The 19,711-nt window shown below is 35.3% G+C and overlaps 1 protein-coding gene across 2 annotated transcripts in view; it reads right to left on the reverse strand.

The window, feature by feature from the left end:
* Positions 1–19,711, reverse strand: part of GSK3B (glycogen synthase kinase 3 beta) — a 274,814-nt gene that overhangs the window by 54,935 nt on the left and 200,168 nt on the right. The window lies entirely within an intron of this gene.

Below are 19,711 nucleotides of genomic sequence, written 5' to 3' on the forward strand. Positions count from 1 at the left end.
GGTTATTATAATACTTAATGTAAATGCTATATAAATAGCTGTATTGTTTTTAAGTTGTATATTATTCTTCATTAATGTATTTTTAAATTGTTATTTTCTGAATATTTTTGATCTGCAGTTGGTTGATTCTGCGGATGCGGAACCTGCAGATATGGAGGGCCAATTGTATTATCAATATATCAGGCAAAGTTTATTTTAAAACCGTCAAAAATTCATTCAGTCGTTGAATATTTAGTGTCCCTTGTGTACAAGGAACTATGTTAGGACCTTTGGAGGATACAAAGAACAAGAGATTTCCTGCTACCATAAACTTACATATTTGTATGTCAAAAAAGTATAATTACAGTACACAACAAAAATGTATTGAGCACTTGTCTCTAGAGCTATACTAGGTAGTGAACAAAAGAAAGTACATGGACCTGGCTGTACAAGATGGATGACAGGAAGAAACATTAAATGCTAAAAATTGAGGACTTTGAAGAGAAACACCACATATTACGCATCTTTATAAGACCTTGTATAAATCAAATTTATTGAAATAAAATATTAAACCAGTTACAGTTCAAGAATAACTGCACAGAAGTAGAAGAATGTAATGGTAAGTACTAGATTTGTGGTGGCAACCAGTGAATAATCAGGCATAATTCTGTAACCATTCAGGGCAAAGTGAGAATTTGTTATGTTTTTGTTGTTGGTTCTAATTCTCTAGACACTGCTAAAACTTTCAGAACTTCATTCAAATTTTAAAAAGTTTGTTCTTTAAAAGACACTCTTAAGAAAATGAAAAGGCTAGTCGCGAACTTTGCAGAATATATTTGCAAAATATATTCTGCAAAGGGCTTGTATTTACAATATATAAGGAACTCTTATAATTCAAAAATAAGACAAACCAATACAAATCAGTAAAAGATATGTACAGACACTTCACCAAGGACGACAGAGAGATGGCAAATAAGCACAAGAAAAGATGCTCGGCATCACTAATCATTAGGGAAATGCTAATTAAAACAAGATACCACCATATACCCAATAAGAAGGCTAAAATTAAAGACTATGTGTAACAAATCTTGGCAAGGATGTAGAGCAACTGAAGCTCTCACCATTGATGGTGGAAATGTGAAATGGTATATAGCACCTTGGAAAACAGTTTGGAAGTTTCTTAAAAGTTAAACATATACATATCATACAACCCATCATTCTCACTCCTAGGTACATACCCAAGAGAAATGAATGCATATGTTCATACAAAGACTTGTACACAAATATGCATAGCACATTTTTTGCAACTGCTAAACAGTAGAAACAAACCAAAATGGCATCATCAGGTAAATAAATGGTACATAGCCATACAGTAAAACATTACTCAGTAATTTAAAAAGAAGAACATGGACGAATCTAAAATAATTAAGCTGAGTGAGAGAAGCCAGACCGAAAAGAGTACCTAAAGTATAATCACATTCATATGGAATTCTAGCAAATTTTCTATCCATAGTGACAGAAGATCTACAGTTTTGAGAAGCAGGATTACAAAGGGACACTAGGAAACTACTGGGATTATGAATGTTCATTATCTTGGTTTCATGGGTGTAAGCTTATGGCAAAACTTATCAAGTTGAATACTTTAAATATGTGCAGTTTTAAAAAATATTTATTTTTGTGGATACATAGTAGGTGTATATATCTGTGAAATATATGAGACACTCCAATATAGGCATACAACGTGTAATAATCACATCGGGGTAAATGTGGTATCCATCACCTCAAGCATTTGTCCTTTGTTTATTTATATTTATTTATTTAGAGACGGAGTCTCGCACTGTTGCCCAGGCTGGAGTGCAGTGGCGTGATCTCAGCTCACTGCAAGCTCCGCCTCCTGGGCTTGTGCCATTCTCCTGCCTCAGCCTCCCAAGTAGCTGGGACTACAGGTGCCCACCACCACGCCTGGCTAATTTTTTCTATTTTTTAGTAGAGATGGGGTTTCACAGTGTTAGCCAGGATGGTCTTGATCTCCTGACCTCGTGATCTACCCGCCTCGGCCTCCCAAAGTGCTGGGATTACAGGTGTTAGCCATCGTGCCCGGCCTATCCTTTGTTTTATAAACAATCCAATTATACTCTTTTAGGTATTTTTCGATATTTAATTAAATTATTATTGAGTATAGTCACCCTGTTGTTCTATGAAATACTAGATATTATTCACTCTTTCTATTGTTTTGTACCCATTAACCATCCCTACTTCCCCATCAACTGCTCTTCCCAGCCTCTGCTAACCATCATTCTACTCCCTATCTCCATGAGTTCAATTGTTTTAATTTTTAGCTCTCACAAATAACTGAGAATATGTGAAGTTTGTCTTTCTGTGTCTGGCTTAACACAATGACTTCCGGTGCCATCTATGTTGTTGCATATAACAGGATCTCATTCTTTATGCGTATATACATCACATTTTCTTTATCCATTCATGAAATGTCCATGCTGATGAACACTTAGGTTGCTTCCAAATCTTGGCTATTGTGAAGAGTGTTGCAATAAACGTAGGAGTGCAGATATCTGTTCAATATACTGATTTCCTTTCTTTTGGATATATACCTAGCAGTGCGATTGCTAGATGGTATGGCAGCTCTATTTTTAGTTTTTTTAGGAGCCTCCAAACTGTTCTCCATGGAAGCAGTACTAACTTACATCACCACCGACAACATACAAGGATTCTGTTTTCTCCACATCCTTGTCAGCATTTGATACTGCCTGTCATTTAGATAAAAGCCATTTTATCTGGGGTGAGATGATATCTCATTGTAGTTTTGATTTGCATTTCTCTGATGATCAATGATGTTGAGCACCTCTCATATACCTGTTTGCCATCTGTATGTATCCTTTTGAGTAATGTCTGTTCAGATCTTTTGTCCATTTCAAAATCAGATTATTAGACATTTTTCCTATAAAGTTGTTGGAGCTTCTTATATATTCTGGTTATTAAGTTCTTGTCAAATATTTTCTCCCATTTTGTGAATTGTCTCTTCAGTCTGTTAACTGTTTCCTTTGCTGTGCAGAAGCTTTTTATCTTGATGTGGTCCCTATGTGTAGTTTCTTGTATGCCAATTACCCCTGTAATAAAAACTTTCAGAAATTATTTAACTATTAGAATACATAAAGTTTGGGTAAGACAGATGGAAGAATATTCTGAGCTACAGAATTATTCACCGATATCAATCAAAAAGGAATCTAGTTAAAAACAAACAGACCTTTAACTGTGTATAAGGTAATTTCTGAGCAAACTCCTAATGTTATTGGAAAGAAAATAAAAAGGTGACTGTAAAAATAATCTAAATTATTAACACTTATTCTAACCCCTACTTCTAACATTGTTCTGGGGATATGTGCATGTGTCTGTGTAAGTGCATACATGTACCTGGTGAGAGGGTGAGGAGTGAAGAATGAGGGAGTAGTACTAATAAGCTTATCAATAATTCCGTCACATGCAACTCTATTGGATTCTTTTGAGAGCTGAAAACAAACAACAGCGGCAATGACATGAATAAATGAGTGTTTATAAATGTATACCTTCAGTGACCCTACAACCTACTGATTTCCATTTCAAGCTATATACCCTAACAGAGAAATTCTTATACCTCTAAAGCAACATTGTTCATAATTATAAAATACTGCCGATAAAAGCAAAAATCCAACAGAATTAACAAATAAATTGTGGCACAGTCATACAACAGTATACTAACAAGCAATGAAGACGACTAAACCAGAGCTACACATACCTTTATGGATGGATCTCACAAACACAGTGGTGAGCTTTTACTCAACAATGAATGCACACAACATGACTGCCTTAAAGTTCAAAATCAGACAACACTATAGTTTACACAGTAAAACTGTGTAAAAATAAATAAAAAACATAAGTATATTCATCATTAAAATCAAGTACGGATTATCCAGTTTAACAAAGAGGATGTGGAAAAGGGGGCTGTGACTGGGATGGGGCAAAAGTAATTCTTCTAGCTCTAATTCTTAATATGAGTTGTAGTTACATGAATATTTACTATTGTACTTAAAACAATATATTTGCATATACTTTTTCATTATGATATATTTCAAAATAACCAAAATGACACTTCAGAAATGCCCACTCTTGAATCAGTATTTGTTGTACAGCCGTCCTCTACATATTCAGTACTTTGCTAACATAAGACACAGTACTAACTCTTATGACGTCCATTAGTAAATGTATCCATTTACTGTGTGAACAGAAATCACATGGACTTCTCTTCTTAAGCATTCAGCTAACTTTCCTATAGAGGTTATGGGGGATAATTCAAGAGTTACTGATATGGTTTGGCTATGTCCCCACCCAAATCTCATTTTGAATTGTAGCTCCCATATTTCCCTCATGTTGCAGGAGGGACCCAGTGGGAGATAACTGAATCACGGCAGCAGTTTGTCCCATGCTGTTCTCATTATAGTGAATAAGTCTCACTAGATCTGATGGTTTTATAAAGGGGAGTTTCCCTGCACAAGACAAGCTCTCGTCTCTTGACTGCCACCATCCATGTAATATATGACTTTGCTCCTCCTTGCCTTCTGCCATGATTGTGAGGCCTTCCCAGCCATGTGGAACTGTAAGTCAATTAAACCTCTTTCCTTATTAAATTACGCAGTCTGAGGTATGTCTTTATCAGCAGTGTGAAAACAGACTAATACAGTTACAATGTATACCGTAAAAGTCAGGATGTTCCCTGAAATGAAAGTTTTACAATTCTTGTTTTTTTTTTTTTTTACTTATAACCTAAGAATATTCCTAATGGAAGCAAATCTGTGAAATACACAATAAAACAGTTGAGAAACATATGTTTATACACAAGGTATGCTTAACATATAAACTTTTAATAATTTATTTAAGGTATACCATGTGTGTGTACTCACTCTCACATCCTTCTCCCTAAATTCACTGTCTCACAGCCATTTAGATCTAAACATTTTACCTAATATTATGTTATGGAAAATTTCAAACAAAAAAGTTGTGGAAGTTTTACAGTGAACACCAACCCACTATATCCACTATCCATATTCTCCAACTAACATTTTACTATATTTGGTTCATCACATACACAACCCTCTATCCATACATCAAACCACCTATTTTTTGATGCATTTCAAAATAAGTTGCAGATATCAGTACACATCAGCATGCATATAATTAAGGTTTGATATTTACAACTTTTTATGTAAGTATTTTTTTTTACATACCTTGAATCCTCCTTTAATATATACCAGAAAATGCACGTAGAAAATCTTTATCACAATGGGAAATAATCTGCTTTGATGAATAGTGATGATATTTAAAAAGTATTTTTTTTTCTTCTGCAACTCATTCCTTTATAAAGATTAATACACTTTTACCATCAGTTTTGCTGTTGATTTGCATTTATTTCACCTGGGTTCCCCACTGGTTAAAAAAAGGTTTCTTTATTATATTTACAATCAGTGGTCAGAGTTTTAACTAGCTATATTCTTTACCTTCAAAATATAGTTATCAGTGACTGTTAAGAGGCTTTAACTACCAACCTGTAAATAGAATCGTTGATGTATTCACTATAAATTATTTTAAAAAGCAATTAACTAAAAAAAAGTCTGTCAGCACAAAATGGCAAAGAAAATCCTATTCATCCATTTACCATCACATGACTGAATCACGAAGGCTATTAGATGGGAAACAGAGATCCTAACATTACAGTATGTTCCATGTTAAATTCAACTACTATCATTTTTCTAGTCTTTTTCTTACTGTATTTTAAATCTTAACACCAGGTTCTCCTTAGGGTGGCTGACAGTGGGATTTACAACATATTAAAAAATACTAAAAATTCAAAAAGCTCTCAAATTTGAAACACTGAAGAATATTTTATTATGACAAGGTCCTCACAATATAGGAAAAAAAGCACTTATTTCTGTTGGTGACTTCTAATGATAAACCAATTAAAACAAAACATTAGGGAGCAATTTAAAAATGCCTACTATCCTTAGACGTGATCATGAATGGTCCCCAAAAAAATTATTAAAAGAAGTGGAAACTAGATGAGAGATTTTCTAGTTCAGGGGTCAGCAAACGTTTTCTGGAAAGGGCCAGACAGTAAATATTTAAGGCTTGTGGGACACCAAGTCTCTGTAACTACTCAACTCTGCAACATGAAACAACCACCAACAAAAGTTTATTTAGAAAAACGGGTAGTAGACTGTGTTTGGCCCCTGGACGCTACTGTGTTGACCCTTGATCTAGTACAAACATTTTTAAATATGAGAAAAACAGACCCAGAAGGAGTATCTTTTCAGAGGTCATAACTAGAAATAGAGCTAGAAAGTAATTTGAATCCTATCAGTGGTAAACAAATTTTAGGAGGTGGCATCAAATAATCTGGTTATTGAATGTGGCTGGAAGGTAAACAATTTCAGTAGTTGAGAAAAATCTTGATGGTATTAGGCATGAAGGAGTAGATCCGGAAGAGAAAATAATATTTGAGACCATTCAGGAAGAACCAGAAGGAGCTCTCCACCAAGTGGTGAACATTAGATGTATTACTTAGAAGAGAGCTTGAGGCTAAAAGAACTGCTTTGGTAGTACCTGCGGTATAAGTGCTAGGTGGCTGTGACAGTGTATAACAGGCAAAGCAGACAAAGAAGAGAGCTAAAGATGGGCAAACAAATATACGGAAAAAAGAGAAAGTTAAACAGAAGGCTGAGTTAGAAGTACAAGGAGTTGGGCGAGGTCCCATAAGACAGTGACACCATGGGGGCAAAGGAAGGTGAACACTTAAACAACGAAGTATCTTATGACACAATGAACCCAGGCAAAAAATACAGCCCAAAAGATGTTCACTGCAGGTGGCCATTAAGATTTCCTTTCTGATCTTGCTGAGGTTATGAGAAGAGCAAGCAGACCATAATCACCTGACATGAGTTTAGTGGAATTAAGTTTTCCTTTCAAAAAGTACTGCCAGTGAGAGAGAGGAGAGAACAAAGAACAAATATTTATTAAGCACATAGCATGTAAGAGCAGTGTGCTAGACACATCAATTTTCTTTTCGCATTTGAATTTTACAGATACATACACTTGAAAAACCTAAGGCTGACAGAAGTCTCAAGGTTACAATTTGTCAATGGTAGATAGGGATATAAACGCATGTGTCACTGACTCCCTAAAATGGACTATCCAATGTTAAGGGCAGAAAACAAGGAAGAGTTTTTACAAAATAACTTTTAAAAAGTCATTTTCTTAAACTACACTGATTATACCATGAAAAAGAAACCTGAATCCTTTTGAGTTGTATAAAATATATGAAGATTTTGTAAGATCACAAGGTTATAAACAAGTTTCGAAAGTTAAATAGACTTTTTGGCAACTTAAAAAAAAACCCTGATTTAAATAAAATCTACCCCTATCATGGTAATTCAACTTAATAAAACAAACATCAACATTATACTGAATGGGCAAAAACTGGAAGCATTCTCCTTGAGAAGTGGAACAAGACAAGGATGCCCACTCTCACCACTCCTATTCAACATAGTACCAGAAGTGCTAGCCAGAGCAATCAGGCAGGAGAAAAAAATAAATGGCATCCAAATAGAAAAAGAAGTAGTCAAACTATTTTCTTTGCAGATGATATGATTCTATACCTAGAAAGCCCTAAAGACAAAGGTTCCTGCCAAAAAGTTCCTGGAACTGATAAATGCCTTCAGTAGTTTCAGGATACAAAATCAACAAACGAAAGTAAGTAGCATTTCTATACACCAATAATGTTCAAGCTGAGAGCCCAATCAACAACACAATCCTATTTACAATAGCCACAAATAAAATAAAAAAATTAAATAATAAAATAAAATAAAATAAAAATAAAATAAAATAAAATACCTAGGAATACCTCTAACTGAGAAGGTGAAAGATCTCTACAGGGAGAACTACAAAACACTGCTAAGAGAAATCACAGATGACACAAATGGAAAAGCATTCCATGCTCATGGATTGGAAGAATCAGTACTGTTAAAATGGCCATACTGCCCAAAGCATTCTACAGATTCAATGCTATTCCTATCAAACTACCAATGGCATTTTTCACGCTATTCCTATCGAACTACCAATGTCATTTTTCACAGAACTAGAAGAAACTATTCTAAAATTCATATGGAACCAAAAAAGAGCCCATACAGCCAAAGCAATCCTAAGCAAAAAGGACAAAGCCAGAGGCATCACATTACCTGATGTCAAACTGTACTATAAGGCTACATTAATCAAAACAGCATCATATTGACACAAAAACAGATTCATAGACCAATGGAACAGAACACAGAACCCAGAAATAAAGCCACACACAGCCATCTGATTTTCGTCACAGTCGACAAAAATAAGCAATAGGGAAAGGATTCCCTATTCAATAAACAGTGCTGGGATAGCTGGCTAACCACACGCTAAAGAATGAAACTGGACCCCTATCTTTCACCATATACAAAAAGTGACTCAAGATTTAAACGTAAGACCTCAAACTATAAAAATTCTAAAAGAAAACCTAGGAAACACTATTCTGGACATTGGCCTTGAGAAATAATCTATGACTAAGTCCTCAAAAGCAATTGCAATAAAAGCAAAAATTGGTGAGACCTAATTAAAGAGCTTCTGCGTAGCAAAAACAATTATCAACAGAATAAACAGACAACTTACAGAATTGGAGAAAACAGTCACAAACTACACATCTGACAAAGGTCTCATATCCAGAATCTATAAGAAACTTAAAACAAATCAACAAGCAAAAAACAAATAACCCCATTAAAAAATGGGCAAAAAACAAATAACCCCATTAAAAAATGGGCAGAACACACGAACAGAAATTTCTCTAAAGAAGAGATATAAGTGGCCAACAAACATGAGAAAAATGCTTCACATCACTAATCAGAGAAATGCAAGTCAAAACCACAATGAGATACCATCTCACATCAGTCACAATGGCAAATTAAAAAGTAAAAAAACAACAGATGCTGGTGAGGCTGCAGAGAAAAGGGAACACTTATATGCTATTGGTGGAAATGTAAATTAGTCCAGCCACTGTAGAAAGCAATTTAGAGATTTCTCAAATAACTTGCTTGACCCAGCAATGCCATTACTGGGTATATATCCAAAAGAAAAATTGTTCTACCAAAAAGATACAACCATTTGCGTGTTCATCACAGCATTCTTCACAAAGACACGGAATCAACCTAGATGCCCATCAACAGTGGACTAGATAAATAAAATGTGGTACATATACACCATAGAATACCATGCAGCCATAAAAAAAATTACGTCCTTTGCAACAACATAGATGCTGCTGGAAGCCATTATCCTAAGCAAATTACTGCAAGAATAGAAAAGCAAATACTGCATGTTCTCACTTATAAGCGGGAGCTAAACACTGGGTAATCATGGACATAAAGATGGCAATAATACAAACTGAGGACAACTAGAGCAGGAAAGAAGGCTGCAAAACTAACCACTGGGTACTATGCTCAGTACCTGGGTGACAAGATCATTCATACCTTAAACCTCAGCATCACACAATATACCCAGGTAACAAACTTGCACATGTACCCCTGAATCTAAAATAGAAGTTGGAAAAAAATATTTTAAACTGTTAATAACAGACGTCTTTAGCAACAGAAGAATACTGTGAAGAAACAGTCATCTAACTGGCTAAACAAGATAAAATTGAGTATAACAAATCTAAAACTTATTTTTAAATGCTTTGTAAAATATACTTAATAGAATGCCATGCAAAGGCTTGCATGGTATTATTTTTTTAAAAGGCTATTATAGACTTCTGCATCTAGTTGTGATGAAATAATGAACACTGAAACTGCCCTCCAGATGTAAACAACTAAGAAACTGGCCGACAAACAAAATTCAACATTTTTAAAGAAGTAGGAAAATATAAGAAGAGAAAAAATCAAAAGTCAGTCAACAGACACAGATCCGTAAATGACACAGATGACAGAATTAGCACATAAGGACTTTAAAATAGCTATTATAACAAGGAGAAAAATAGAAGATATAAAAAAGAACCAAATGGAAATTGTACAGTTAAAAAATACAGTATGTGAAATTAAAACTTCACAGGAGAGGATTAACAGGTTAGACACAGGGAAGAAACTCAATCACTGAATTAAAAAAATAGCAATAGAAACTATCAAAGCTGAAGCATGGAGGGAAAAAACAGGTACACATGTGACTTGGGTCTGATGGTGGGAAGTAGGGCAGATGCAGAAAAACTATTTGAAGAAACATTACCAAAACTTACCCAAATTTTATAAAAACCATGGTTATCCCACAAACACAAGAAGTTCAATGAACCTTAATGAGGACAAATACAAAGAATACTATAAAAACTCATAATCAACTGATAAAAGCCACTCACAAAGTGAAAATCTTCAAGAATGCCAGAAACACATTATAGACAGGGTATACACAGGGTTATCGACAGCTGACTTCTTAACAGAAACAATGAAAGCCAGAAGAAAATAGAGACCTCTCCAAAAACTGAAGGAAAAATAAACCCTGCAAACCAAGGGAAACCAATTCTGCGTCAAGTGAAAATATCCTTCAAAATACATTTTTAGGCAAACAAAAGCTAACCGAGTTTGTCACCAGCAGATCTTCACCACAAAAAAGTAGTTCAGGATTAAAGAAAGACTTCCAAATGGGCATTCTGATCTACACAAAGGAATAGAGAGCACTGAAAATGGTAAATATGTGGTTAAATGTATGATATTTCCCCCCCATTAAAAAATTCCTCTTGAAGAAATTGCTTAAAGGAAAGTAACAACTGTTGCGGGAAGTCAGGGACCCCGAACAGAGGGACCAGCTGGAGCCGCGGGAGAGGAACATAAATTGTGAAGATTTCATTTTAATATGGACATTTATCAGTTCCCAAATAATACTCTTATAATTTCTTAAGCCTGTCTTTACTTCAATCTCTGAACATAAATTGTGAAGATTGCATTTTAATATGGACATTTATCAGTTCCCACAATTAACAGTTCTATAATTTCTTATGCCTGTCTTTACTTTAATCTCTTAATCCTGTTATCTTCGTAAGCTGAGGATGTACGTCACCTCAGGACCACTATTGTGTTAACTGTACAAATTGTAAAACGTGTGTTTGAACAATATGAAATCAGTGCACCTTGAAAAAGAACAGAATAACCGCAATTTTCAGGGAACAAGGGAAGACAACCATAAGGTCTGACTGCCTGCAGGGTTGGGCAAAATAGAGCCATATTTTTCTTCTTGCAGAGAGCCTATAAATGGATGTGCAAGTAGGGAAGATACCGCTAAATTCTTTTCCCAGCAAGGATTAATACTCTGGGAAAGAAATGCATTCCTTGGAGGAGGTCTATAAACGGCTGCTCAGGGAGTGTCTGTCTTATGCCATTGAGATAAGGACTGAAATACGCCCTGGTCTCCTACAGTACCCTCAGGCTTACTAGGGTGGGGAAAAACCCTGCCCTGGTAAATTTGAGGTCAGATCAGTTCTCTGCTCTCAAACCCTGCTTTCTGTTAAGATGTTTACCAAGACAATACGTGCACTGCCTATAGACCCTTATCAAAAGTTCTGCCTTTTGTCCTTTGTCCTGTTTCCTCACAAGCATGTGATCTTTGTTTTGCCTTTTGCCCTTTGAAACATGTGATCTTGTGACCTACTCCCTGTTTCTGCATCCCCTCCCCTTTTGAAATCCTTAATAAAACTTGCTGGTTTTGCGGCTCAGGTGGGCATCAGGGTTCTACCGATATGTGACGATACCGTCACCCCCGGAGGCCGAGCTGTAAAATTCCTCTCTTTGTACTCTTCTTTCTCTTTATTTCTCAGCCAGTCAACACTCATGGAAAATAGAAAAAACCTATGTTGAAATATTAGGGGCGGGTTCCCCCTATAAACAACAAATATTGTAAGGATTATAACACGTAGAATTAAAAAGTATGAAAACTATAGCACAAAGAACAGGAAGGGGAATGGAAATACTGTCACATGGTTCTTGTTTTCTATATGACACGGTACATTACTACTTGAAGACAGACTGTAATATATTGATGCATATTTTAAATTCTAGACCAACCTCTAAAAATGCAACAAGGAGGTATAGCTTAAAAGCCAATAGAAAAAATAAAAACCACTGATTTAATCCATAGGTGGCAGTAAAAGAGGGGGAAAAACAGAGTAAAGGAAAGATGGGATGAAAAGAAAACAAATATGAAGGTGCAAAACTTAAACTCAACCACAGTGATAATTACACTGAATGTAAATAGTCTAAGTATTTCAATTACAAAGGCAGAAATTGTCAAACTCAATTAAAAAACACCTAACTATATGTCTGTAAGAAATGCACTTTAAATTAAAACACATAGAGTAAAAGAATGCAAGAAGTTATACCATGCAAATACTAATCATAAGAAAGATAGAGTGCCTATATTAATATAAGAAAATGAAGACTTCAGGATAAGAAAATTGAACAAAAATAAAGAGGGGCATTTCCTAATGATAAAAGTCATTTTAAGACTAAATCTAAAATTATTGAGAATACCATGTGTTGATGAGAATGTGAAGCACTGGAATTCTGATGTGTTGTTGGTGGGAGTGTAAAATAGTAAAATTGCTTTGGAAAATAGTTTGGTAACCATACACTTACCATATGATCAGCAATTTCAGCCCTACTTTTTTATTCAAGAGAAATATAAACATATGTCTGCAAAAACACCTGTAAACAAACATTCATAGGAGCTTTACTCATAATAACCAAAACCCCAAAACAAGTCAAATGTCCATTCACATGTGAATGGATAAACAAATTTTGGTATACTCATAAAACAGAATACAACTTAGCATAAAAAGGAATAAACAGGTGATATAGGCAACATTGACGAATCTCAAAAACATGATACTGAGCAAAAAAAGCCAGATACAAAAGAAATATTATGATTTCGTTTATGAAATTCTAGAATAGGCATCTGTAGTGACAGAAAGTAGATCAATGATCACCTGAGACAGAAGATGGGAAACTGACCACAAAGGAGATGAACAGGGTGACCAACCATCCGTTTGCCTGGGACCATCTTGGCAAACCCCTCAGTCCAGGCAAACTGAGACATTTGGTCATTCCAGGCTATAAAAAGAAACATTTTTAGGGTGATAGAATGTTCTAAATCTTGACCAGGGTAGTGGTTATATGGGTATGTTTGTTGAAATGTACTAAACTGTCATTTAAAATGCCTATATTTTATTACATATAAATTATATTTCTATTAACTTGATTTAAAAAGTAAAAAAAAAAAAGGACCATTATGTAACTTGTGTTGCCTTTACTAAACGCAAACAGAAGTTTAACCTTCTTAAATTGCTATTTATAAGGCTAGCATTAAAAGCATCAGAATCTGTCAAACCCTAAAATCAGAACTATTTTATATACAATATGCATATTTTTTAAGAAAGCAAAGATGAGACATAATCAAGAGGCATTTAAAAAACTTTTCAGCTTCTGAAGTTATTCACATTTCAAAACGTTTACTTAGAGCCTATCCTCAGGAAGCTCTAGGGCAGAGAGACTTGTACATAAATCAACAACAATCAGGTGACAATAGTATAGCAAAGTAAGTATAGGTAATGTGTGAGGTGAAAGTGCTACACTGCACTGGAAAGAGGAAGGGATTCAGGAAAGGTTCTGGAAGGGGAGTCAAGAGCTGATTTTACTTAAGGAATGTAGAAGGCAAATGAGTAAAAAGTACATTCTATGCACACTAGGTGTGTAGGTGAAAAACAGCATTCTAAAAGAGAATAAGGACTGGATTATAGATGGATGATATAATTAAAGGCTAAAAGGTAAGCAAGTGATAGATATGAAGAGCAAAGATTCAGAATGCATGACTATCTTTAACACCACAAACATAAGACATTTTAACAACTATCCTATTTCAACCTCTGAGTATATCTTTAGGTTTTATATTAAGTTTTTATTAGCTTCAGAGTATATTTCTACCTGATTTACTCCAGCTGAAGTCTACATTTGGAACTTTTGAAACAGAATAATTGAATAATTTTATAGATAAAAAAGATGTTTGACAAATTCTCATTTCATACGCAAAACAAGTCTTAGGGTTCACTTGAATTTTAAGAGATGGAAATTTTTTTTCCTCCAAAACGTTTAGACTAAAGACATATATTTTGAGTAATTAATACTTATTCCTGGATTTCCTGAAAACTGAGTCCTTTTTTGACTTAAAGGAAATTAAACCACATGGAAATGCTTTATGCACTCTTCTGTAAGTATATTTCATACAAAAGGGGGGAATTTTAAAAATTATCACACCAATGGGAAGAGAACATATTCTCAGTTATCTATTACTAGAACTCATGACCTTTTCATTTGTTGCAAAAAGCAACAATATCAGCCTGCCCCACCCCTTTGGGGATGCTGTTCATCCCCTTACTATTAAATCAATCAATTTATCTGTTCCTGGTCCCACCTAGTTACAAATTTATCCAAACACTGAAAAATATCAACACAGGAATTATGAGTTGATAATTACTGTCTTCAAAGAAGTAATATGGCCCAAGAAGCACCTCACAAAAAGCAACTGACAAGCTCTGAAACGCTAGTATTTCTTCCACAGCCTTGTTTATTTTATAGTTCAACACCAGAGGTCGCCAAACTTCAGCAATAGAGGTGCATGTGTAGCCTTTAAGAGCAAAGTAAAAGAAAGCCTATTAGAAATGTTGCTACTCTGCTTAAAATCCTGCAATTGCTTCCAACTGCTTACAAGCTAATGTGATCTGGCCACTGTCAACAGCTCCAGTCTTCTCCTTCCTGGTAAACTCATATTCTATCAACCCCACCAGGCAGAACCTTAAGCGACAACCATAAAGAAACACACCAAACCTAGTTTTACTAAATATTTATCCACTCCCTTCCCCTCCCTATCTGGTAAATACTTTTTCATGTTTCAAGATTCAGCTCAATGGTTAGCTCTACTAAGAAGGCCTTCCAGACAGCACTACTCTGAGTGAAATGCTTCTGCCTTTGTACTCTGCTCAGACATCTGGAATAATACTGGGCTTGCCCTATTGCCCTCAGTTGTTCCTCTCCTCCCATCCATCAGTCTCTGAAGCCCTGAAGGCAAGAAACCTCCAAGTTCTTGCCCAGCACCTAGTAAAAACTGTTCACTAAATTAACGCATGTAGTTAATGTGGTATGTACCTTGAAAGACTAAAGGGATGTATGGCTAGGCTTATAGATAATGAATTCAATAAAGGCTTTAAAAATGAAATTATATAACACAACATAATCATTGTATAAATGGTTGAATACCTAAACATCTTCATTTATTTTCTGCATAAAAGAACTGCATATGGAATTTGGAGTGTTGGGTTGTGTTAGATTGGCTGCTATATCCTCAACAGGACAAATTTCTCTAAATAGAAAACGTGTTCTGTTTCAAAATATCAGTCTAATGACAATGGAACCACTATCATTTTCACTTATAGAGGACTGATATGAAATGTCATCTCCTCTGGCATTTTCCTACAATTTACAGATTTTACTTTTTATTTTTTGAGACAGAGTCTTGCTCTGTCAGCCTGGCTGGTGTGCGGTGGTGCAATCTTGGCTCACTGCAACCTCTACCTCCAAGGTTCAAGCGATTCTTGTGCCTCAGCCTCCTGAGTAGCTGGGATTACAGGTGTGCTCCACCACACCCAGCTAATTTTTATATTTTTAATAGAGATGAGGCTTCGTCATGTTGGTCTTGAGCTCCTGGCCTCAAGTGATCCACCCATCTCAGTCTCCCAAAGTGCTAGGACTACTGCATGAACCACTGCACCCAGCAGGTTTTACTTTTTAAATCTACTAGTTGTAGGTAGCTAAAGTAATAAGCTCAATAATGCAGATTTTACCCAGTTTATATCTCTCCCCTATACTATATGATTACAAGTTGGTATAAGCAACCATTTTCTTGGGGTGCAATATTTCTCTCTCAGGGATTCCTTCCAATTTCCAAAAGGCAAAGAGCAAAAAGCTATAGCTGCAGCAATACGAGTCTTAAAGCCCCATTAAGAACTTCAGTGATTTTCATCATTTTTCAGAGCAGCAAGCTGTCACATTATTTGAGCACAAGTAAACAATTTGGGTAAAGTATTTATTTAAACTAGACAGAATGAACTACTAAAGGAGGGTCCCCCCTGTGTGCCTATAATCTATTTCATTCACTCTTTCTTGCCTGTCATTTAACTCAAGTTGATCAGCTCTCCTTCCCTTTTAGGGGGCAATCGGGGTGGAAGGTACAACTGTGAGAAATCCTCTAGAGTCCTTTGCAAAACTATAGTCAGGGTTTATTGCCTTCCTTAAGATGCAGTGGAAATGACAAAGATATTCTTTTACAGATAGATGTGTTCACTTTTGCCTTAAAAAAAAAAAAAAAAAGCTTTACTGTGCTTCATATATCATGACACCCACCCCTTATACAACTGAGTGATTTTTACTACATTTACAGAGGTGTGCAATCATCACTGCTGTCTAATTTTAGAACATGTTCATTACCTCAAAATGAAAGCCTGTATCCATGAGCCATCATTCCCATTCCCCCCAGCTCCCCAGAACCACTAATCTTTTTGTCTCCACAATCTGTCTATTCTGGACATTCAATATAAATAGAATGGAATTATCTAATATGCTGCCTTTCGTGTGTGACATTTTCTTATCCGCTCATCAGTTGCTAGAAATTTTAATTGTTCCCTTTTTTGGCTATATAACATTGCTATAAACTTTGCGTACAAGTTTTGTGTGGATGTAAGTTTTCAATTATTAGGATATATACCTACAAGCTGAATTGCTGGGTCATATAACTGAATGTTTAATATTTTGAGGAAGTGCCAAACTTGTTCAAGGTTTGCATTATTTTACAACCACACCAGCAATGCATGAGGGTTCCAGTTTCCCCATATCTTCACCAACATTAGTTACTGTCTTTTTATTTTAGTAATTATGGAGAGTGTGATAATAGTATTCATTATGGTACTGACTTGCATTTCCTTGATGAATAATGATGTTGAGCATCTTTTTGTATGCTTACTGGCCATTTGTGTATCTTCTTTAGAGAAGTATCTATGCCGATTCTTTGTCCATTTTTCAAGTGGGCTTTCTTTTTATTATTGAGTTGTAAGAATTCCTTACATACTGTAGATACAAATCCCTTACCAGACATAATTTGTAAAAATTTTCTCCAATTGTCTTTTAACTTTCTTGATGCTGTCTTCTAAAGCACACGTTTTTAAATCTGACAAAGTCCAATTTACTTCTATCTTCTTTTATAATGTGTGCTTTTTGTGTTACATGTATGAAAATATTGACTAATTGAAGTTCACAAAGATTTATAACTGTTTCCTTCTAAGAGTTTTATAGTTTTGGCTCTAACATTTAGGTCTTTGATTCATTCTGAATTCATTTGTTTTTAATTAATTGACGAATTATAATTGTATATAGTTTTGAGGTAAACAGTGATATTATGGGTATACAATGTGGAATAACAGAATCAGACTAATTAACATACTGATTACATTAAATACTTATCATTTGTTCCTCCTGTCTAACTATAATTTTGTACCCTTTGACCAACACTTCCCATCCTCTCCACCTTCTGGTAAACACTATTCTTCTCTCTGCTTCTGGAATTCAATCGTTTCAGAATCCACATATTAGTAAGACCATGCAGTATCTCTCTTTCTATGCCTGACTTACTCTACTTAGCATAATGTCCTCCAGGTTCACCCATGTTGTCACAAATGACAGAATTTCATTCTTTCTTAAGGCTAAGTAGTATTCCACTGTAGTGGATATATATATATACCATATTTTTCCTTCCATTCATCCACTGATAGGTACTTCCGTTGTTTCCATATCTTGGCTTTTGTGAACAGAACTTGGGAGTACAGATATCTCTTTGACATACTGACTTCAAGTCTTCAGGATAGATACCTAGAAGTGGAACGGCTGGATCATACAGTAATTTTATTTTCAGTTTTTTGAGGAACCTCCATATAGTTTTCCATAATGTTTGTACTAATTTACATTCCTAACAACAGTGTACAAGGATTCCCTTTTCTCCACAAGCTATATAATTTTTGTATATGGTGTGAGGTGGGGGTCCAACTTCATTCTTTTGCATATGGATCCAGTTAGTTGTCCAAGCACTATTTGTTGAAAAGACTATTCTTTCCCCATTGAATTGTCTTGGAATCCTTGTCAAAAATCAATTGACAATAAATATAAAGGTTTATTTCTAGACTCTCCATTCTACTTAACTGATCTGTATGGCTACATTCACGCCAGTAATACATTGTCTTGATTACTGCAGTTGTGTAATAAGTTTTGAAAACAAGAAGTGTGGCTGCGCATGGTGGATCATGCCTGTAATCCCAGCACTTCGGGAGGCCAAGGTAGGTAGATCACTTCTTGAGCCCAGGAGTTTGAGACCAGCCTGGGCAACATGGTGAAAACCTATCTATAACAAAGAATACAAAAATTTGCCAGGCATGGTGGTGTGTGCCTGTAGTCCCAGCTACTCAGGAGGCTAAGGTGGGAGGACAGCTTGAGCCAAGAAGGTGCAGGCTACAGTAAGCCATGATTGTACTACTGCACTCCAGCCTGGGTGACAGAGTGAGACTCTGTCTCAAAAAAAAAAAAAAAAAAAGTGGCTCCTCCAACTTTATTCTTTTTCAAGACTGTTTTGGACTTCATTCTTTTCTTACTAAATAAAAATTTATACTTGGAAACAAGTCATCTCCCTCCCCGCCAAAAAGTTTTGATTATGTAAACTATTGAACATAAAGTGAAAAATTCATTTTTGGTTGATACATATTCATAGGAGTCAAAAGACCTTTTTTTCTAGGTAAATTTCAGCTAAAGTGGTATTCTCAAGGAAGCAGTATAAAATAGAAAGGGGGGTATATGAATCTCTTGGATTAAAAAAAATACATGTAAAAATCTGTATACACATCAACCAGTTTTACTTTCCTTTGAGAATCACTAACACTATAGTTCTTTGTAGCACCACAAGCCAAGATTTCCTTCACATTGTCTTAATATCTTATACATCAAATAAACAATAAAATATTGCTTTATAAATACGAAATAGCATTCAGTATACTTTTAAAAACTAGAAATGCCCCTTTCTACAAGATTGCTAGTTTCTTATACTTTTCCTACTAGCCAACTATTAAGAATCATTGGTGTCAAACATTTTAACCTTTTATTGCAAAAAAGGAAGCAAGAATTCCTTAGTAAAACACAGGTCCTGAAGTCAGGGGTCTAGCATATGCATGCTATCAACCTGACAGATTTCTGTCCCTGTCTCACCTCTCACCTGCCCCTTCATATACTTTATAGATTGCTCCAAAGAAAATGTATTAAACTGAGGCCCTGAAATTAGGTAAACACACAAAATAACTCAAAAGGCAAACCTGCACAAGAATCTGCAGTTGATGACTACAAGGTATTATATCCCAGGAAAAGTAATCATATGGATGGTCTTTTGACTCAGGTCCTAAAATACAACTATAAATAAATTAGTTTTGAAGTGACAATGTCATGAAACTTCAGTTTGTCTGGAAAAAAGTTTCTTTGTATAAATAAAACATCAC

The sequence above is a fragment of the Pongo pygmaeus genome, chromosome 2 (assembly GCF_028885625.2).
Source record: "Pongo pygmaeus isolate AG05252 chromosome 2, NHGRI_mPonPyg2-v2.0_pri, whole genome shotgun sequence".
Classification (NCBI taxonomy): domain Eukaryota; kingdom Metazoa; phylum Chordata; class Mammalia; order Primates; family Hominidae; genus Pongo; species Pongo pygmaeus.